We start from the raw sequence: 23,253 nt of genomic DNA on the forward strand, positions 1-23,253 counted from the left end.
ATTACGTTATGGGTAACAACCAAAAGAACCTCAGTGGATGAAAAGGTGGGCAGTATGGAGGGCTGGAAAGAGAGAAAGAGGTGTTGAAAAAAAGAAAGATCTTGTATGATAAAAGGAGGGCTGTGAAGAGAACAGTGGTGGAGTGAGAAACTGGGTCAAGATTAAGTCTCCCAGGAAAGGCGGAGGCAGATCCAAATTCAGTCTTCCGTTTAAGGTTATCAAGGTTTTCAAAAATGCAATAAAGACCAGTGACCATAGAATTTGGAATCTAAGTCGAGTGGCGAAGTTTCAGGCTGGTGCTAGTTTTGATACTCGCACCGCAGCTGGTGGGCCGGATTCGGGCTCTGAGGTGGAAGAGCCTGTTGCATGAGAAAGGGGCGCTGGGCCACTTCGCTTGAAATCTATTCCCCGATGTTTGCACGATTGTGTTTCTTAAAGCGAGCGCTTTCCCATTTGTCATGCACCCCAGTTTTCTCCTCGCCTATAAAATCGCTGTGTTGAGTTCTTCAAGGATCGTAACTGCATTCTCTAATATGTTCATAGTTAAGTTTCCTTTTATTTTCTTCAAGTTTAGAATGTGTAAGGGGGGAGAAGGTGTGACGTCCTGTGTCACGATACTCTGGAATGTGGGGGTGCTTGCTAGGCGGTGGGCTGGAATAGAGACATTTGTCAGTCGGTCTTAGCTTGATGATGGATGGGGTCTCTGTAGCTGTGATACTTAATTAAACCTTTCTTGACCCCACTGTGTGATCTACTCTGCTTTCTGGGGGAAACACTTCCACAGACGTTCATGTTAAATCTAGCTGCGCACAACCCACTGAGCATTCCTGCAGGTGTGGTACTTGATGGCAAAGGGTTATTGTCAGTGGTTTATGCCATGACGCCTAGAACATGGATATTTACAGCACATAATAAAACAATCACAATTTTTGTTCACTTAAAACAACTTAAGTACAGTTCATATAAATACTGCACTTTGCGCATAATCTATGATCTGACGTAAAGTGCAAGTGCAAACGGATGACGTACATCACTATTAAAACCAATCAATTAGATCGAGCGGTCATTAGATATTACAAAGCGTACCAGCTAACAAGCGCGTACCTAGGTGCAGATACCGGCGTCTCCGTCTGCTTGTTGCCTACTCAGAGTAAGTAAACCTGCTAGGAAGCCTGACGGCCGTCTTATAAACAATTTGATATTTGATATTTCTGCATTGGTAGAGCGCCAGGTTACACCCACTGGTGTGTCCCCGCGCTATTTTAAAATTACTGCGACTTCGGGAAATGGTACCTCACAGATTCATGCACAATTCGTCCTTATTGGATGAAGAGCCACGTTTTTAATTTTTTTCGGAAGAGTTTCTCTGATGGTTCTTCCCGGAGGGACAAAGGCAGGGAGCTTTTTGCTGCCAAGTAGCCAAAAAAGTTGGCACCCATACATGCCTTCCTAATTCTCGGGACTCTCACCAAATGGGTCCCGGTGGATCTCAGTTGCCTTACTGTTTTGTATGGAGTCATAAGGTCACTGAGGTACATTGCACATCTGCCCTGCAAGATGCGATGCCCGATGCATAGTGTCTTGAATATAACTCGTTTCTGGATAGGCAACCAATGTAGTGTCTTTAATGCATTCTTCGAGGGTGGTCTTCTTGGCAGATTCAGAACCAGGTGGGCCGCTGCGTTCTAAACGGATTGTAGCTTCTGGAGTCCTTTTTTGTTAGCACCTAGATACAACAGATTTCCATAATCTAATCTTGATGTAACGAGCGCACGGGTCAGGGTTTTACTTGCCGCAAGAGGTAAAATATCTAGTGTTTTCCTTAATACTCTGAGGATTCCGAAACACCTGCCAGCAACTCTCTTGATCTGGGTCCCAAAGGATAGTCTAGCGCCTATCCATACCCCCAAGTTCTTTACCTCAGTCTTAGGGGTGGGAAACTCTCCTAAGCTTGCAGGCCACCATGCCGATGACCAGATGGATGGAGTGTTCCCGACTATCAATATTTCCGTCATACTGCCGTTTAGTCTCAGGCAGTTATCTGTCATCCACCCGGCTAAATCTTTCATGCCTTCTGCAAAGCTACTGGCAGCTCGTGCCGAATTGTGAGCTAAGGTGACCACAAGCTGTGTGTCATCTGCGTACGACACTATTGTGACACTGTGTGTCTCCACAATTTCGGCCAAGGGGGCGACATATAGATTAAACAACGTATGGCTCAAGATTGAACCCTGTGGCACCCCCTCTGTTAACTTAATGTGTTTAGAGGTGTACGTAGATTGTGACACCTGAAAACTGCAACCGTGCAGATAAGAGGCCAACCAGTTCAGGGCAACCCCGTCCCTACCTCGCCTTCTGAGTCAGTGCACTAACAGCTCATGAGACACCGCGTCGAACGCTGCGCTGAGGTCTAAGAGAACCAGCGCAGTCATCAGGCCTTCATCCACTCTCTCACGTAGAGACTCCGTAGCATAAAGCAGTGTTGTCTCAGTTGAGTAGGTTGATCTAAAGCTTGATTGTGTGGGATGAAATAGGTCATGTTTCTTAATGTGTGCCCCTAGCTGTATATTGACCACTTTTTCAGCTATTTTTGAAAAGTAAGGGAGCAGTGAGACCGGTCGTAGGTTTTCCATTACATTCCCGTCAGCTGTCGTTTTTTTTTCAGTTGGCGGACAGTAGCTCGCTTCCACATATCAGGTACCTTCCCTTCTCTGAAGGAGGTCTCTAACAGCTGTTGGATGCAGGGTCGTATCGTCACTAGTCCTGCACAGATGACCTTAGGTGTAGATGGGTCTTTCGGAGAGCCTGATTTTATACTCAGTGGTGTCTTTCCCAGCTGTCCTAGAGAAGGCGGAGAGAATTGGGAAATGCTGTTCCCCCCAACTCCTTTGTTTGTTCCTTGTGGCTTATGTGTCCATTTCGAGCATTTGCCGGAAGAGTGTCATAAATCTTGGATACTTTTCAGCAAAGAAATCTGCGATTTTGTTGCATAATTCTTCTGAACAAGGGGCTGGTGCTACTATTCTTTCCAGTGAGGATAGTTCTTTAAAGATGCCAAATAATTCTCTAGATGAGATGTCTGCTGTTTCAATTCTCCCCGTGGAGTAAGCAGCACGTGTTTTCTTTATAAGTGCGTGATACTGTCTCAGCTTCAGTTTATGTAACCAGTTCTCGGGTTGCCTTATTCATCAGTTCCGGGTTAATCTATTGCTCTGCTCTAAGTGGATGTTGGAATGTTCTTAACGTGCTTGAACCAGGGTGAACTATTGTAATTCCTGCATCGTCGCAGTTCCTGTGGGACCATTCTATATGATGCAAAGGATAGAGTCGACCACACTCGCACCCGGTGTCTGACGGGGTGAGATCCTCCGATGAACCCCAGCTCAGCTCTTAATGCTGCCATTGGGGTGCCAGGACCCAGGTTCAGTACACGTCACAAGAAGATGTTTCTCAGTTTATGAAGAGCCTAAACTTTCGTAAAATCCCACAGTTCAGCACCATAAGAGCAGGCCACCTGTGCATTTGTCTTGAATGTGTCAGTGCTAGTTTTATTGGTCTCTTGCTGCTTGAGTTATCCAAATATAGAATTGTGGCGTCAAGTTTGTTTCCGACTTCACCAGATGAGCTTTCCAGTATAAATGGCCATCCATACGTATGCCGTGGTAGCCATGTTTTAACTCGCTTAGTTGGTTTACCATAGATCCTGAATGTCAACAATAACTTTGATTTAGGATTAATTATAATATTTTCTCCTCTGTATTGATTATTAACTTCTGTTCCTTACAGAATAGCTCAAAGCCTTCCAAAAGTTGATGCATTGATTTTTCAGTACGCACTAATATTACTGCATCATCTGCAAACAGAATATTCTCCTTCTCCAATATCAGAACATGGAGACCAAGATCCCCGAGAGATGTGAATGTTAAATGAAGCCGGAGCAAGTCCGCAACCCTGCCCAGCGCCAATGTTTATTTCAAACTTCTCGGTGTATTCTCTGTGAGACCGGCCTCACGGCGTGGCCCTCTCCATCATCCAGCCAACCTGCAACCACCCTCAAGACACGACATCTCCGACTCCGGCCGCCCCAGTCACCCCCGATCTGCGGGCCGGCCAGAGGCCTGACCAACTCACCACCCTACCACGCATGTCCAACCAAGGAAGCGGGAACCCTCGAACCAGACCCAGAGGCGCCAGCCCAGTCACACCTCGGGTCGCCTTCCCCGGGAGGACTCAATCGGCCACCAGACCCCTGGGGAGCAGGCGCCTCCCCTACCGAGCGTCTGGGGACCCTCCCAGACCCACCTGAAAAGACCAAAGAAGTGAGCGGCAGGAAATCCCGCCGAACCTCCTCCGTCACCCCTGCCCCCCTCTGGGAGCCCTCCGGACTTCAAAGGACCAGCGGAGTATAACAAGGGGTGCCGGAGAAACAAGGACAGAGAAGACCTGGAACCATCTGAGCCTGCGGACGTCGTCGCGGCTCCTGAACGCTGTACTCACCTGGGCCTGCTGAGTGACTCGCGGCCTCTTGCTGTTGAACCATCTGAGCCCTGCGGACGAGGTCGCGGCTCCCGAACACTGAACCACCTAGGCCTGCTGAGTGACTCGCGGCCCCCAGCTATTGAACCATCTGAGCCCTGCTGACGGAATCGCGGCTCCTGAACTCCGACCACCTGTGCCTGCTGAGAGACTCGCGGCGCTCCCCTTGAGGACGACTCGGGAAGAGATCGCCCAGAGACACGACACCCTCCAGCTCGAGGATTGTGAGCTTCCGCAGGGTATTTCGCAGAGACACTATCTTGAAAGACTGTCCCGCTACCCCCATTCCCCACGACTGACTTGTGGTACGTTGTGCCACTGCTGTACCATTTGCCTTTTGGGTCATAAAGATCCCTTGAAATCATCGATAAAAGAACCTATCGTCCTACAAAGAATACGTGTGGTGTCCCTCTGTTCGCAGTGCAGTTCAGGGTGTGCGCGCCTGGTTCGGCTTACTTGGGAGAGGTGGGTCAAAGGGGTGGGCAAGACGTGTATCGAACCCCCTTCCGGCGAACGCCTTTCCAACATTCTCCTTTTACACCGAATCTTACTCTGGAATGATTGCCGCGGGGCGGATCCTTTCGGATACTCAAATAGTTGCTTAGGGACCTCCTTCCTCCAGAAGACTCCGAAGGACGGAGCGGCGACGGAACAGAATGCTGTTTTTAGGTCTCTGAAGACCAGGAAGAGCGGGGAGTTTCCAGGGACACATACTTCATACAGATCATGTACAACCTCAGAGCCGGCTCAATTCTACTTTGGCCTTTTCAGGATCCGGCCTGAGGGTGGAGAGAATATTGTTCTCCTCTGTCCAGGTCTCGTGTCGTGACTGTAAGAGTTTCCAAAGATTTTCCAATGTTGTCTAATTGGGAAATTAGCCGATAGTTGGAGGGGTCATCTCTACCCCCTTTCTTGTGAATCACCAGTTATGGAAGACTTCAGTGATTCTGGACCCACACCTAGAGTCATTACGGTGTTAAATAACGCTGTTAAAGACCCTGAAGCACTGACCGTCTGAACTGGCCATCCCTCCTCTCCTCTGAATCCATGCAGTAACGCCTCGCGAAGGTGTGGAGGAGGGAAGCCCATGTCACCGCAGAGTAAATCTCAGCCACAGGAACACCCCTGACAAGTGCTGAGCAGAGGACTCTGCTCTGAGGGACTGAGCTCAGATTCCCTCAGTCAGTTCCTTGGTGATGCACAAGATGATGCAATGAGATGAGGTCCTCTTTGGGGCAGAGGTGCCCTTCTTGCGGCCTCTACAGTCCGCACCTAGGGTCAGTATACAAATAGACTTCCTTTTGGGGCTCTTACTGATGTAATCTCGCCTCCTTTAGGGGTAGAAGGGGGAAAGGGTGACAGACAGCCTCAGATGGAAAGAGGTCACCACCTTGGGAAGGAGAGGCGATGTAGTTCTGAGGAATAATTCCTCCAGGAAGACGCATCTGAAGGGTGGCCTCACCCTCAGTGCCTGTAACTCACTGATGCGCCTCAACGAAGTGATGCTATAAAGAGAACAAAGCTATGCCCAAACTGCTAGACCAGGAACCTGGGGCAACAGCAGATAACAAGCAACAACGCTTCGCTGTAGACTGATTTCTGAAAAATACCAACTCGATGACTATGTGGATGCTGCCGTTCTCCATGAGTGGTCCATTTACCAGAAATGTACAGTTTTAGCATTTGCTGATTTGACTTCGACAATTTGGAAAATACAGTTGAAAAGCAACGATCGAACAATCACACTTGATTCAATCTATTCACGGAATTTAGCAAATTACATCAGCTATAATCATGATATAAAGTGCTCAAGAAGTGAACAGGTGCGCATGTGAATAAAGAAGCAAGCGGTGCATAGAGAAAAAATTAAGACGTATGACTCGACTCCTCGAGTGACTTCCAGGCGCTATAGACACTCCATTTCATTCTATGGTTTGTAAACTGTCTTAGTTCAAAATAAGTCCACAGCAAAGCATTGTTGTTTGTTGTATATCATCAAAATAATAGCAACAAAAAACAGCGTACAATATCAGTAACCATAGCTGGTAATCGTGGAGGGGCTCAGAAATGTGAAAACAAGTCCATTGACGCATAAGAAAGGGAATAGGTGCAAAGATATGTGCCAGTCCCTTCAAAAATCTGACTATGATTGGAGATTGCATGAGGCATGCCGGACAGGGCAGCTATGTATCCTTCATCTACTGCACAACTCTGCAGGACCAGCGGCAGAGCACAATGGAAACCTTCTGAAAGGAGTGCCATCGAAGGGTCCATGGTATGATCAACACACATGACCATGTATGAGTTTTATCTTCCAGAAGAGACTGACGAGGTGGAGGGGCAACAAGCTGATAAAATTACATAGACCACCTCCATTGGCAGCTGGAAGGAGCTCCAATGCCCCTTTCAATCTCTAGAAATTAATGTGGAGGCTCTGCAGGGTGAGGTGCGGGTCTCGCCCCCTCAATCTCCAGAAAGAAGGTGGAGGCTCTGCAGGGCGAGGTGCGGTTCTCGCCCCCTCAATCTCCAGACATGAAGGTGGAGGCTCTGCAGGGTGAGGTGTGGGTCCCGTCCCTCTCAATCCCCAGACATGAAGGTGGAGGCTCTGCAGGGCGAGGTGCGGTTCTCGCCCCCTCAATCTCCAGACATGAAGGTGGAGGCTCTGGAGGTGAGGCGCGGGTCCTGCCCCTCCAATTGTGAAAGAAGTTCCACAGGTTCGTAGAACGTCGTGAAGGGGTTGCACTCAAAAATAGTGCCCGGTACCCAGGGATTGCGGTTCCTCGTCACTCGTGGGGTCCACATGGCTCAGCGTCGCTGGGGACTCACGATGGCCTTGGAGAAGTCAGGAAATCCTCTTCCTGGGCTGCAGGGACTTCAGACTCCGGGAGGAGCGGGAAAGTTTGCGACCGTTGGTTGTAGCTTTTGGTGCCTGCCAAGCAGGGGAGTCACTCCTTGACTCCAAGGGAGATTGTTCCGTCTTCCAGAGGTAATGGAACGTCGAAGGTCCAGGATTCTTCTTCAGGGCATCGTCCAGGGATATCTAATTTGCAATGGCAAGGGTTCCCTAAGTTATACTGAAAGGAAGAGAGGGACTAGCTCTATGACCCCACCTATGGGAGGGTCAGGGGAGTGGGTGGGGACACCCACTACCCTTTGTCCAGTTTCGCGCCAGAGCAGGGGCAGGTAGCCCCTGAGCCGGTTTGAACTGGTGTATGCACAGACGAGCCTACTGCTCCCCCAGCACAGGACTTCAAAGCACTCTAGGAGTGCACCCACCCAGCCCCAATACACTAAACCCTGTCTGGGAGGTGGTCAAACCTCCCTGTGACAGGATACCTATTGTTGGGCCTCCTCCACTGCGAGTTTCGGTCATCAGCAGGAGGGCAGCCCAGTGTCTGTGTCTGGTGGCATCCATTTTGTGATGCCAGGGCTCTTCAGGATTCTACTACGTTTCCACAGTAGGTACATGTCTAGCCCTCTAGAAGGGTGGGATCATACTCCCACACCAGTTACTGGTGTGGGGGTATGATTCCAAAGCGCTTGACACCAAACACGACATGTTTTGATGCAGCCATTCCAAAGTTAGCATTAACCGCGAGGTTATAATGCATTTAAGAGTATATGGTTTGACCGCATTCAGAAACAGTCCCAGAGAATGGACTCTGAGAGCTGCAGAGGGGCCCTGCTCAGGCAGAGGCACCCCCTCACATGGAAACCAAGCGCCCTGTCCTCAGGATTGATAGGGCCTGCCTTAGGAGTGACTGATAGGTTTAAATGTGTGTGCAGGGAGAGATATAGTGAACCTATATCTCAGTGAGGGGTGCTAGCACCACCTCACCCAGGCTGCAGTAGCAGGCCTGTGGTGTCAGATTTAGTCTGCTTCCCAGGGGTGGCATAATATATGCTTCAGCCCCTGGTAGGCCTGTGAAGTACCTATGCCCTTGGTACCTAAGGTACCATATACTAGGGACTCATAAGGCACCACAGTATCCAATCACTAGTGCACCTAATATGCACTCCAAGTTGTTTAGAGAGAACAGAGAGGCTGGGGCCCTGATTAGCAGGGACCCAGCCAGACTATAGCCAGAAACCAGTGTAAACATCAGAAAAAAAGTGGGGGCAACATAAGAGGCAGATCCTACTCTCCTACACTAATAACCATGGGTTGCATCCTGCACTTCAATATCGTGTCACAACACGCACATTCAGCACATTCATGCACCAACCTCTCTACATGTACAACCATGGCAGGCCACCAATATGCTTCCCTGATCATTTCATTTGTCATGGCAATACCCATGTGCGAGGCGTGAGCACTCTTTACTAGCGTATCCCTTAGTGCAAGGGGTGCAACCAACTTATTACCACGCATGAGGAGACCATCCTCCACTGCCAGATCTTCCCTAACTTGCCAAAAGCCTTCGAGGACCTCTTCACAGTCCTTCTTCTCACACCAGATACCTGTGACCATGGTTAGGACTTTCTGCAAATCTAAATCGTTCATGTGAGGTTCCCTCCACTCACTCTCAGAAATCAACCCTTCACTAATCACACACACATTAATTCCTTCCTCCAGTTCTTCACCTCCAAACTACTCAACATCATCTGTTCCTCACAGCCCTTGGACCAAACAAATGTGCTTCCCTTCTGGAGGAGAGACCTCAAACAAGAGGTTTTCCCTGCAAAGTTCAGAACGAGCTTGTTATAAAATTCAGCCATGCCCAGAAAATTTACAAACTCTTCTTTGTTCAAAGGGGTGCGCAAATTACAAAGGGTGTTTACCAACGATGCTTTGGATTTGATGCCTGCAGCGGACACAAAATGCCCTATGTACTCTATTTCTTTGACATCAAATTTGCACTTGTCAGCAATAAGGGTGAGGTAAGCATCTCGTAACTTCTTCAATACTGACCTCAGCCTCCCATCATGTTCCTCAAGATCCACACCAAAGATGAGCCCATCATCTGGGTACACCTTGACACCCTGCAGGCCCCCAAGAATGCCCTCCATCGCCCTCTGAAAAACTGTGGCCGCAGAAATCAGTCCGAAAGGCATTCTTAGAAATCTAAAGGTACCAAAGGGTGTTACAAAGGAGGTAAGGTCCTGGGATGACTCTCCCTTTGAAGTCAATTGTGCCCCAGAAATAACACAGCAACTCAATAGTCACTCCACCGTAACCTTTTGGTCTAATGTCTGGCTTCAACAGGGTGACTTTGCCCAGCAGATTATGCTCATTAAATGTTTTGGGGACTAGTCTTACCTTGGCCCCAGAGTCGACGAGCATGCTCACTGGAGCATCATTGACCAAAACTAGCTCCTGAGGGCCATTACTAGCATTCCCTGTGACTGGGAGAATATTGATTCCTTCCAAATCTTCTTCATAAAGATCAACTTCCCTGACTTTTTTTTTTGTAAAAGCTTTATTTAGGTTATGAAAACACAAATAGAAAACAGCGCTAGCCGCGCACAACATCCCACGCAGGGGGCACACAACGCATGGGGGCGACCGCCAGTAGTCAGCGAAGACGGAGGTGTAGTCCTGCTCAGAGGCCTTATCAATGGCAAAGGGACCGAGTCCCGGTCATATGGATCTAGCTGGTGGTGGAGTCCAGCCCCCGCAATCCGGTAAGGCGCGGCCGAGTTCAAGTCACTGGGGCCGCCCTCCCTCACGCAATACTACCAGCTGCCCCCTGACGTCAACGCCCAACATAGGAACCTCTAAATAAGGAACCCCCCCCCAGACCCCACCCCCTCCCCCCAGTGGTGATGGCATCACACATACTAGGCACAATCTTCAGTGGTCATTCATACCTGAAACAGGTGAAGGGCTCGAAGTGAGGGCGGGGACACCGCAGCCGGCCATCCCGTGGAAAGAAAGCAAACCAACGGTCCCCAACGGAAGATGAAGTTCTTAAAATTGCCCAGAAAAATATCCGCCATCCTCTCCATACTCAACAGCCGCCATAGCCTCGCATGCCACAAGGAGATCGCCGGGGCCTCCCGTTTCTTCCATGCCGCCGCGAGAGTGACCTTGGCCGCTCCCACGCAAAGCCAAAGAATCTTCTTGTCCGCCCGCGTTTGGTGCTCGAGGAGAGGATCCCGAAGGCCCAGCAGCACGTGAACCAAGGATTCCGCAATCGGGTACCCCAGAATCTCCTTAATGTGGGACAAGATCTCCTCCCAATAGGGGCGGATGATCGGGCAATCCCACCAGATGTGGCGAAAATCCCCCAGCAGGCCACAGCCTCTCCAGCACCTATCCGACGTGGCAGGGAATATGCGGTGCAGCTTGGCGGGTGAGAGGTACCAGTCCATCATGGTCTTGAGATGGGCCTCCCGTAATTCCACCGAGTGGTTATGTTGAGCCATGTCTTTCCAGAGATGGGCCCATTCGTCATTGGTGATGGCACGGCCTATAAGATCCTCCCAGAGGGCCATGTACCGTGGTCTCGGGGAAGCTACCGTGGATAGAAGATGCTTATAAATAAAGGTGATGGCACCACGCATGGCCGAGGAGCGGGCCAGGAAAACCTCAAAGGGAGTGGGCGGCCTAGTCGCTACTTCTCGGCCGGCCGGCGTCAGCGCCCAACGCAATAGTTGCACGTGGCGGAACTGTTCCGACTGGGGGACCCCGTAATCTCGTCTACAATTGGCAAAGGTCAGCGGGTTAGAGCCATGAAAAAGATGCGTGAGAGCAAGACATCCCCCCTCCCTCCAAGCATCGAAGGGCCCCTCTCGCAGAGCTGGAGGGAATGCCGGGTTAAAGTGTATGGGTGTAAAGGGCGACGGGAACGTAGTCCATCGCTCGTCTCCAGACACCGAATCCCAAGCCTTCAGGGTGGTGCCGGTGGGTGTACTGATATATGCGTTCCGGGGTCTATCCCCCCTCGGCCTCCACACCAGGTCCCAGATTGTTCGTCCCGCCACACTTCTATCCATATGTAACCAGTGTTTCTCCGAGAGGGGCTGAGTCCATTCTACCAAAACCCTTAATTGGGCTGCCTTGTAATAGAGGCGCAGATCCGGTAGGCCCACCCCCCCCTCCCCCCGAGGGCGCCGGAGAGTGGCAAACGAGAATCTAGCCCGTCCCCCCTGCCACACGAAGCGAAGTATAAGAGTCTGAATGCGACGGAAGAAATCGTTATCTAAGACAATAGGGAGCGCCTGAAACAGATATAAGAACTTCGGGAGAAGAGTCATTTTTATCGCATGAATTCTTCCCAGCCAAGAGATAAACAATGGTTTCCAGCGGTCCAGGTCAGCCTGGACTGAGGCCATAAGGGGGGGAAAATTGGCCGAATACAGTTTCCCGACCGTGGGCGTCAGGCGGACCCCCAGATAAAGTAAGGAAGAGTGGGTCCACGGCAGTGGCGAAAGTGGGCGGAGGCGATCAACCTCCGCGATCGATAGTGTGAGGTTAAGCACGTAGGATTTGTCGTAGTTCACCTTGAAGCCTGCCACCGCCTCGAAGCGTGCCAGTGCCTCCTGAACCTGGGGGAGGGAGTGCGCAGGGTCCGCCAGGGAGAGCAGGACGTCATCCGCAAACAGGGAGATCTTATGTTGCTCGCCCGTGAATGGCAAGCCCCTGATGCCCGAGTGCTCTCGGATCGTCAGTGCCAAGGGCTCGATACTTAAGGCGAAGAGCAATGGAGATAGGGGACACCCCTGACGTGTGCTTCGGGAGTGGGAGAAGGAAGCGGAGAGTCGGCCGTTAACCGCGACTCGCGACCGAGGGTCGTTGAAGTTGGCCTTGAGCATGGTCAAAAATCGGTCCAAAAAACCAAACGCGGTCAGGGTTCGAAACAGAAAGGGCCAGTCCACTTGGTCGAACGCCTTTTCGGCATCGAGTCCGAGCAGCACCGCTGGGATAATAAAGCGATTGGCCTTCTCGATGAGGTGTATCACCCTTCGAATGTTGTCGTGGGTTTGACGCCCTTTAATAAAGCCCGATTGGTCAGGGTGGATAAGCTCCGGCATCAGATCTTGCAGCCGGGTCGCAAGGATAGAAGAGTACAACTTAGCATCGATGTTAAGCAGGGCTATCGGCCGATATGATGAGCAGACAGAGAGGTCCTTACCCGGCTTAGGGATGATGGAGATGACCGCCTCCATCATTGATGTCGAGGAAACCCCAGCGTCAGCCATAGCATTGAACAGCTGGACCAGGAAGTTGCTAAGATCCGCCGCAAAGGATTGGTAGAAGAGGGCCGTAAAGCCGTCCGCTCCAGGCGCCTTATGGGGTTTCAGAGATTTGATGGCACTTAACACCTCTTCTCGGGTGATGGGGGCAGAGAGCCGGTCATTCCACTCGCTCGAGACCTGGGGGAGCGGAAGTGCGCCCAGGAAATCCCCCTGAGCAATGGGGCCAGGGCACTGCCCGAGTACAACTTCGCATAGTACGTTCCAAAGAGGTTAGCTTTAATCTCATCCCGGTGCTGGAGCGTGCCAGTTGCATCACACACTCCTCCCACATACTCCTTCTCCTGTTTGCGGCGAAGTTGGCGAGCCAGATGTTTCCCCACCTTATTCCCCTGAGCATAGGAGAGACGGTGGAGCTTCAGGAGGGTGAACTCCGCCCTGTTGTTATAGTGGGCTCGGAGTCTACCCCGAAGGGCCGTCAGCTGCCGCAGTATTTGTCTGGAGGGTTGGGTCTTATGGACCAGCTCTAGCGCAGCGAGGTCCCTTTCCAGTATCTCACGCTCCATCCTCCTCGAGCGATTGAGAGCCGCGTTGAGGGCTAAGCAGCTACCTCTTATAGAAGCCTTGAAGGCGTCCCACGTATTGAAAACCGACGTGTCCCCCACCGGGTTGAGTTCAAAGAAGTCTCGGATTGCTTTATGGAGCCCCGGTCACGAGGTCTCATCGCGTACCAACGAGGCCGGAAAGTACCACCTACGTGGGACGGCACTCTCCGGTGCCCAGTGTAGACCGAGCGCGAAGGGACCATGGTCAGAGACAGAGAGAGGGAAGATCTTGGCTTCCCTCAAGGACCCCCGGAGTGATTGACTATAAAAAATGTGATCCAGACGGGAGTAAGAGTGATGCACGTGCGAGAAAAAGGTATAATCTCGAGACAGGGGATGTAGGGAGCGCCAGCCATCCAACAAACCCAGTTCGTCAAACTTCCGACGTAGCTCTGCGGAGAAAAGACCCGTCTCCGCTCTCTGGCGATGCGAGGTATCCAAATCTCTATCCCAGACCAAGTTGAAATCCCCCAGCACGAACAGCGCCCCTTCCACAAAGTCCTCTATGGCACTCAACAAATCTAGCAGGAACCCATTTTGCCCCGTATTGGGAGCGTATAGCACTAAAAAGGAGCAAGTTTTACCGAGTAGGACACCTTTGACGACAATCCACCTGCCCGCCCTATCGCTCCTGACCCCCAAGGGTTGAAACTGAAGGGTCGAGCGGATCAACAGAGCCACTCCCCTGTGTTTGGAGGCCGCTGAGGATCTATAAATAAAGGGGAATTGTTTATGTTTCAATCTAGTCTCATCCTTTCGGGCCAGGTGGGTCTCCTGCAGACCAACTACATCCAGGTGGTGATCTAGGATATATTTCCAGACTTTCTGGCGTTTCTGGGGGGAGTTCAGCCCCTGTACATTCCACGTTCCTAGGGTAACAGGCATAGCTCACCCTGCCCACGTCCCCTCTCTACCGGCCTCCCCTGCTCAAAAAGCCTCACGTGCCCCGCCATCCAATACCTGTCCCTCTCCCACCCGCAGTGTGGAGATCGATAGCGTCCCTCACGCATGCCAGTAACCCCCCTCTGTGTCCCCTGCCGTCCTAGTCGTCTGCTCCCCCACCCTCCTCCCCAACCCCGCCAAACAACAGTCATACTCCACACACGCCCCCATCATCCGGCCACCACCACCGGTCCCCCCCGCCCCGACCCACCCCCCCTCCCGCCCCCATCCCAAACGTGACCCCACAACTACCCAACAAAACCCCCCCCTTCAAAAACACATAAACCAACAATCCCCAAAAATGGAAGACCCCTGGGCCCCAAAGGCCCGCAGCGAGGGCCAGTGTTGAGACCCTCTGAGAGCAGGAATCCAGATAGCAGTCAGTGTTCCATCCGCTCCCCAGTCTGGGGTGTCTTCCCCAAAAGTACATAGCCCCCACGGTACCTGAGTGGAGGGGGGTGTCCCTCCGACGCACAGCAGCCTCCCGTCTCCCCTTATGCCGCCGAGGAGCTGTCCTGTGCCGGCGGCACTGTCGCTGTCACCACCGAGGCCACTGCTCCACTTCGTTCCTGTTGGCTGGCCGCAGGACTCGGCCTAGTCTGCTGCGCGGGGCGCCCCACCCTATGCCATGAGGAGGAGCGTCGTCGGCATCGCGACGGGGATCGGCCCTCCCTCGGAGAGGGGGCCGCGCTATCTAGCCCAAGGAGATCCTTGGCAGCTTGAAGAGAACGGATCTGGACCAGTCTGTTCTGCCACCTGAAGACGAGACTAAATGGATGGCCCCAAGAATAGGGCACAGCCTGGCCGCGCAGGAAGGAAGTCACTGGTTTGAAGGCGCGCCGCTTCTGCAGCGTCGATGCCGCCAGATCCTGAAACAGCTGGGGACGATGGTCACGGAACCGCAGATCTGGAATACCCCTCGCCTTCCGGAGGATTCGCTCCTTGATTTGAAAATCCTGGACGCAGACCAGGATATCTGGAGGAGGGGCCCCCACGCCTCTCGGGAGGCCCACTCTATGGACCCTGTCCATCTTGACGTCTTGCAGGCCGTCCTCGTTAAGGATCTGCAGGAAGAGGGCCTCCACGTAGCCACGTAGGTCCCCCGCCTCACCATCCCAAGGTACTGCTCGAATGCGGATGTTGTTCCGGCGGGAACGATTCTCTAGGTCCTCCGCATGGGCCTGAAGATCCAGGTTCTGCTCCGTCAGCCGTATCACATCTTGTTGGAGCTGGTGCACGTCCCCCGCGAGCCCCAAATCATGTTCCTCCAGTGTCGCCACCTGGTCGCCGATGCCATCCATCTCTCTTCTCATCTTCTTGAGATCCGTGGCGAGCTGGGAGCGGAGCTCCGTGATGTCCGCTTTGATAGCAGAGAAGAGCTCCAGCATAAAGGCCTTAGTGGCCGGCGCCTCCTCATCTCGCTGCCGGGGGGACCCGCTGGGACCGGGAGGCTTCGGCGGCTGCACTCCCTTCGGAGGCCCCTCCTTGCCGGACTTTCCTTTGCTGGACTTGTTGGACATCTCGGCTGTCGCAGCAACCACGGCTCCGAAAGGCCCAGCGGTAGGTAGCGCCACTGGTCGCCGTATGCAGTTTTTCCGGAGCCGCCCTTCTCCACGGTCCCACCGGCGCTGCGATTCTCCTAAAGTTCCGGTTCAGATGGCCCCCCATCAAACACACCCAGGCCCTAGGCAGCTGAAGTCTCTGGGCAAGGCAGGCCAGGGAGGAGCCCCTCCACTCCGCCAATCGGGCAGCGATCACCCCTCCCGGCCCTCTCCACCGAGGCCGGAGGCCGCGGACGCACTCTCTCCCGGTCCGGGTGGCGATCTCCCTGCGCCTCGAGGCGCCTCACCAGCGTTCCCAGGTGCGCACCTCCACTGCTAGGGCGCCTCCGAGGCGGCTCGCACTCCCCACCTCTGCCCAGCCTCAGGGTCCAAAGCCATGCCCGCTGATCCGTCCCGTGGCTCCTCCTCACCGCCAGCCGCCGGGCCCAGGTAACAAAGAATGGGGCACTAGTGGAGGCCCTCCCAAAATCACACCGGCCACAGCGTCCCTGCTCCCAGTCTCCAGCTCCGGCCGCAGTCCCCAGCCGGAGCGCCTTACCGCTGCTGTAGCCGTGGGTCTCAGCTCGGTCCGGCCGCTGAAGTGCCCCGTTTCAGACCGGGGGAAGGGCGAGGATGTGGGCAGGTCAGTCACCGTCGGGGCAGAAGCAGGCCCCCCGACTCGTGGATCGCGGCAAGGCGGCGTAGCCCCAGGAGTCACCCCACAGGCCGGGATCTCTCTTCGGCCGTGCGGCGCCGTCCGCTGCCTCCAGGCTCCGAATGCGAGGGGTGGGCTCCCAGAGACCCGGCAGTCCGTCCCCCACTCGGGAGGGCAGCTCAGCTTCCGGTGCGGGCCAATCCGCTCTCCGGCGGCAGCAGCACCGACACTGCGGCGTCACAGGCGGCACCGCCTCCAGTCGTGTCGTCAATCGAGGTCCCCGGCTCCGGATGGGCAGCCACGCCACAGGCCTCTCCGCCGCCAGGCGGCCCTCTCTCCGCCACTCGATCCGCCCCCAGCTCCAAATCGCCTACAGAGCCTCCGGGGGTTCGGCGCCGGCTCTAGGGTGGCCGATAGGGATCCGGGAGGAAGCTACACAAAGCTTAAGCAATCTCGGCGGCGGAGGGACTGGAAACACGTCCTACTCCGTCGCCATCTTGGACACGCCCCCTTCCCTGACTTTTTTATGCTCGTTGCCCATTCTGCAGCTCTTTGAGACGTGACCTTTTCTCTCACAAGTTTTGCACATGGCCTTCCAGCCTGGACAGTATTTAAAGTTGGCCATATGGCCAGGGTTGCCACACCTGAAGCACTTCCCCAGAAAATTATTTATGTTAAAGGGCTTTGAAGTGGTGTTTGATTTGGGTTTAACGAATCTATCCACCACCATCTTGACATCAATGTTCTCCTTTTTATCACCTGAACTGTCTTTGTGCATAATATCAACACACGCTTTTGAATGCTCGTGACTTTTGGCTATGGTCAGCACGTCTTGAAGCGATGGCGTGTCTTTTTGCCACAGGGGGTCTCTCGTTTTGTCGAGGGGGAATCCCAACATGAACTGATCTCTTAAGCGCTGCTCTAAAGCTGCACCAAAATTGCACGTGGAAGCCAATTTGCGCAAGGTAGATACGTACTATTCGACCAACTCATCCTGCCTTTGCATCCTTCTCCCGATGTAATATCGTTCAAAGACAGTACTCACTTTGGGGAGGTAGTGCAAGTCCAACTTTTTGATGTAGATCTCGTATTCATTAAGAGTTGCAGAGTCACTATCAGAGAGCGCAGGAAGGTGTCCAAAGAATTCTTGTCCCTCAGAGCCCAAACAATGGATTCACAATGAGGCTTTCCTCTCTGCGCTTAAGGAAGTGCCACAGACACGAGCATAATATGTGAAAACCTTCTTCCACTTCAGCCACGAGAGAGGAGGAACTCCTGGACATGTCAAAAAGAAGGGAGGGCCAGTGACATTTTGCATGATGTACGTACTATGTATGTTTGACCTAGTTACTGCTTAAGGGTGAACTTCAGTGATCTGCTTAGAGTGCGCAATATCCACAAACCTTATAAGCTGTGCGCGTCAGCGAAACTGCGTGAAACTTCAGCAATTAAAATTTATGCCAATGATCGTATCAGCGGAACCATCAGCTCGATTACTGATGGCGCATATTTATATAGGGAGGAGTCACTTTAGTCTGGTGCTCAATTACATGTGTAGATGTGAGTCTTGTGGTGCCTGATAACTTAAAGGCACATATTTGTTTACATACAATTTCATATATGTCTGATTTATTATTCCTATTACAGCGCCTTCGACCTTGAGAAGGCCCATCCTAGACCAGTGTGTGGACAAAACACATGCCGACAAATCGAGGACAAAGGGATTGAGACATGGTCTAGGGACACTGACAACAAATCCTACATCAAACCTCACGTTTAACTGATGGAGCACAAAGAGCGATATAAAGCAATATACTGAGAAAAAGTAACCTGGAGAATTGCTGTAAATTAAAGGTAATTATAAAGGACTAATAAAGAACAACATATCCAAAGCTGTGAGACCTGGAAGATGATTATTTCTCAATACAGCCCTTGTTTGTGATTACCTTACAGTGCTCATATTATCATCCGCGCTAGAATAGATGGGAGCCTGAGGTGTCTGGTCACAGAAGCTCATTTACATACAAGGAGGGGTGACAGCCTGTTCTCAACGCACAGCACAACTTGTTTACGTAAAATGCTTGTACACAGAACAGGGTGAAGTGATTCAGGTAACAGTGTGAGTGTTGTATGACAGGAGCGGGCAGTCTTAGTTGTTGAGACCTGAATGCCTGCAGGGTACATCTTTAGCTCTTTGAACTGTTTGAGAAAGGGTGGCAGTCTCAAATTCTGGGGGCACAGCTACCAACAACATCCGTCATGGGTTTTACTTTTTGCACATACAGTCGGTGCAGATCCCGCCTAAGACAGTAGCCTTTTCAGCTCGGTTGTCTGCTTCCTGGAGTCAGCCTGCTTTGCTTCTCCCATATTTCTGTCGGCAAAGGTAAAAGTGTCATCTTCTAAAGTGCCCTTAGCTCGCTTTTGGTAACGTGGCTTGAGTTGTAAAGCCCAAGGCACACTCAAAGGTAAAGCAACACAGTGGAAGTCACAAATTCAAATACAGTGTAGTAAAAAGAGACAAGGAACTTTAGGACGCAAACAAAGGTTAGAAAAACCAGATTATTTAGTAACTATTCAGAAGCAAAATCAAAAGGTCTCCGATTTAAGGATTAACAATTAGCAAAAACAACTGTCCTAAAGGAACTAATCGATACTGTTAGTCATGTACTCTAAAACAAACAAAAAGGTAAATGAATAAAGAAAAATGCCGATCCACTGAATCAATGTTTAAGGCGCATACAAAAGAGTACCTGCAGGGGCATAAGAAACACCCCGCAGCCCCCGCGGTGCGGGTGGGCCCCCAGTCTACAGTGAGTGATGGGGGCCCCCCTCAGCGCTTCGGTGAGAGCTGTGAGAGAGAGGCTTGCTCTGAAGCAAGCCTCTCTCCCTCTAAAGTAGCAAAAGCAGCCTGCTCTGAACTCCTGCTGAGCTGACCCCGGACTGAAGAAAAACAAAGTATCAACTTACGTTGCTTCTCTTCAGTCAGAGCCACGAGCCAGGCCCGGGACAAGGATGGGGGTGGGGGCCCCAGAGACAGCATTCTCCACAGGGCTCTGTTCCTCTGAGGCAGCACAGAGCTGACAGGGGCAGGAGAAGGATTGCAGCTTCCTCTAGGTACAGGATCTGCTGGGACACACTGAAGGTAAACAGCATTTGCAATATATGGTTTTGCAATATATGCATTTGCATATATGCAAGTCATATATGGTATTGATTGGAATTGTTAGTTGTGGAATTGTGTTGTGTGGATTGGCTCAGTGTAGTGAAATAATGTGGCATGGTGTGCAGTGTAATTATGTGGATAGTAATTGTGTGGTATTGAGTGTTCTGGAATTATGTGGCGTGGGATTGTGTGTCATGGAGTGGGATTGTGTGCCTTGAAATTAGATTATCTGAAATGGTATTTTGTGTTGTGGAGTGGTATGTAGTAGAGTTTACTTATGTGGTGTGGTTTAAATATTGTAGCATGATGTGGAATTTTGTGGTGTAAATTGGATGTATGTGGTGTGTATTGTAAATGTGTTGTTGGTGTGAATTATGTAGTTTGTTGTTGTAATATGTGATGTGAAATGGAAATGTGTTGAGTTGAATTTGTGTGACGTGGAAGTGTGTGCTGTTGAGTGAAAATTATTTTGAGTGGTATTATGAGGCATGGTGTGAAGTGTAGTTATGTGGAATGTTGCTACGTGGCATAGACTGGATTTATGTGGAGTGTATTTATGCAATATGGAGTAGAGCATAATTATGTGGAGGTATATTATGTGGTGCTGAGTGGTATTATGTGGAGTGTAATTATGTTGTGTGATGAATTGTGTGCGGATGAATTGTGGAATTGTGTGACGTGTATAATTATGCGGAGTGGAATTATGCAGTATGTTGCAGAGTTGTATTTTATAGAGAGCAGTTATCTGTTTTGGAGTGGAGTGTAAATATGTCGTGTGAAGTATAATTATATAGGTTGAAGTGGAATTATGTGTAGTTGAATTGTGTTGTGTGGAGTGTAATGAAAAATTTCCTAGCTATCGTAACGGAAAGTTTCAATTCTATTAAGGACTCGGAGGCGAGGATTAGGCTTTTCTTTCTTCCATTTATTCCATAGCAGCCTTAGAAAACAACAGTGAGACAATAGGACTTCATTTCCCATGAAGCCAATGGAAAAAAACAACAATGCCATGCAACAGTCTACTGTCAAATTAGGCGCCTCCAAGGACCATAACAACCCCTGCTCTGTGCTGGACGTCCTCTTTCTTCCTGCGACAAAGCCGACCGTCAGCATTCCTAGTCTTGCTTCGACGACTCTGTTCCTGCGGGCAGAAAAAGGAAGTCGTAAAATCTGCGGATTAAAGTCCCCAGCACAGAACCAAAACAATATACATCCTAGTCACAAAAGACAGGAAAACGCTTTACTTACGCCTGATGACACATCCTGATGACCCCGGGTGGGTCTGGGAGTATCCTGAGGGCGGGCTAATCCTCGCCTCCGAGTCCTTAATAGAATTGAAACTTTCCGTTACGAAAGCTAGGACATTTTTCATTCTATGTCAGGACCCGGAGGCGAGGATTAGGCTAGTTCAAAGCTTATCCACCACCAGAGACGCAATGGAGGAGACTGGCTTGAAGTAAAACCTTTTAAAGGTTGAGTTGGAAGACCAGTCAGTCGCATTCAAGATGTCCTCCAAGCGCGCTCCCAGCGTGGAAGCTTTCGAAGCCATAGCACCCGAGTCGAGTGCGCTCCGAAGACCTTAGTGTCGATGCCGGCCTCAACCATCACCCAACGGACCCATCTTGCGATCGTCGGGGAAGAGACCGCCCGGAAAGGCTTCTGCAAAGCAATCAGAAGCTGATGCTCCCATGAGGGCGAACGTCCGCGGTCATAGCATCATAAGCTCTGATACATCTGACAACACAGAGCTGTGGACAGTCCGGGAAAGCCGGGTAAGAAATAACCCGAGATTGGGTCTTGGTACGCCGGGACACATGGAAGGTGACGCCTTCCGGCGTGAAGGATCGCCCTGTAATATCCAGGGCTCGAACATCCGAAACCCGTCTGCAGGACACTAAGCACAACAACATGGCCAGCTTGGAAGACAACTGTTTACGTGAAAGGCATTTGTTGCTGGGCCATGCTGACAAGAAGCGTAAGACCTTATTAACATCCCAGAGGACCGAGTATCGTGGTTCTGGAGAAAGAGAAAGGCGAATCCCCCGAAGGAGCTTCCGCACCAGGGGATGGTCACCCACCGGATGATCCGTCACCACACAGTGGCCCACCGAAATCGCAGATTGGAATGTATTAATCGTCCGGTAAGCTAACCCTTCCGAAGCCAGGAAAGCCAGAAAATTCAGGATGTGAACAACCTCTGCCCCCACGGGATTCAGACGCCGTTGCAGACACCAACCCATCCATCGGGACCAAGCCGATCGATACCGCTTAACGGTACCATCGGCCCATGCTCTGGATAGGAGCTTCGCAGCGTCGCGCGAAAGCCCAGGGATTTGCCAGCGAGACCTGTAATCCGCCACTCCATCAAGGCCAACAAGCCGCTCACTATCAGGGGATGAGGACTGCCCGAGGGATTGAGCAGGAGATGAGGGAGCCGGGGTAGACGGATTGGAGAAGCCCAGGAAAGTTCCATCAGAACTGGAAACCAGGCTTGCGCTTTCCAAATCGGGGTAATCAGAACCAGATCCGCCCCCTGTCGGCGGACCTGCATCATCAATCGCATGATCATAGCAAACAGAGGGAATGCATAACTCTGCTCCCGTGACCAATCCTGGAGAAAGGCATCGGTGACCGTCACTCCTGGATCCGGCCGCCAACTGAAATACCTGGGAATCTGAAAGTCCAGGCGAGAAGCAAAGAGGTCGACAGTAAAAGGACCCCAGTGGTCTTGCAAGCTCAGGAACACCGGCCGGGAAAGTTTCCACAAGCTGGAGTCCCAAAGATGTCGAGACTGCCAATCGGCAACCTGATTGGTCGAGCCCAGTAAGTGTTCTGCAATGACCGACACTTGATGGGCCAGGCAGTATTCCCAAAAGTCCTTGGCCAAATCCGCCAGGGCTTTTGAGCGCGTCTCCCCCCAGATGATTGATGTAGCGAACCGCCGCCACGTTGTCCATCTTGAGGAGGACACACGAGTGAGCCTTGTCCTTCATCCAACAGCGCACTGCGAAAGAGCCGGCCATGAGCTCCAAACAGTTGATGTGGAGGGAGCCTTCCTCGGCGGACCACCCGCCTCCTGTAGTGAGCTCTCCACAACGTGCTCCCCAACCAGAGCCGCTGGCATCGGACTCGATCACCAGGTCGGGACGGGAACCGAAAATGGCCCAACCGTTCCATGCCTCCATGTGGGCGAGCCACCAGTGAAGTTCGGCCTTGACCTCCTCGGAGGGCGGAACCTTCTGAGCGTACGTCAAGCCCCTGTGGAGGTGGAATGCTTTGAGACGCTGAAGGGCCAGAAAATGCAAAGGGCCCGGAAAGATGGCCTGTATCGAGGCTGACAGGAGTCCGACCACCCGGGCAATGCTGCGGAGAGACGTCAGCGGTTTCCGAAGCAGTTGCCGGATTTCGTGACAAATCTTCGTCATCTTCCTGGAAGGCAGACAGAGTCGCAGCCACAGAATCGATCACAAAACCTAGAAAGGTGATGAAGCGAGTGGGTTGGAGGCAAGACTTGGATTGGTTTATTATGAACCCTAAAGACTGCAGCAGAAGCACCGCCGAACGGAGCTGGAGCAAGAGGGTCCGAGGACACTGATGAAGGAGGAACATATCATCTAGATAGACAATCATCCTCATGCCTTGGGCCCGCAACACCTCCACCACCGGATGCAA

This window comes from Triturus cristatus, chromosome 4_2, assembly GCF_964204655.1.
Source record: "Triturus cristatus chromosome 4_2, aTriCri1.1, whole genome shotgun sequence".
Taxonomy (NCBI): domain Eukaryota; kingdom Metazoa; phylum Chordata; class Amphibia; order Caudata; family Salamandridae; genus Triturus; species Triturus cristatus.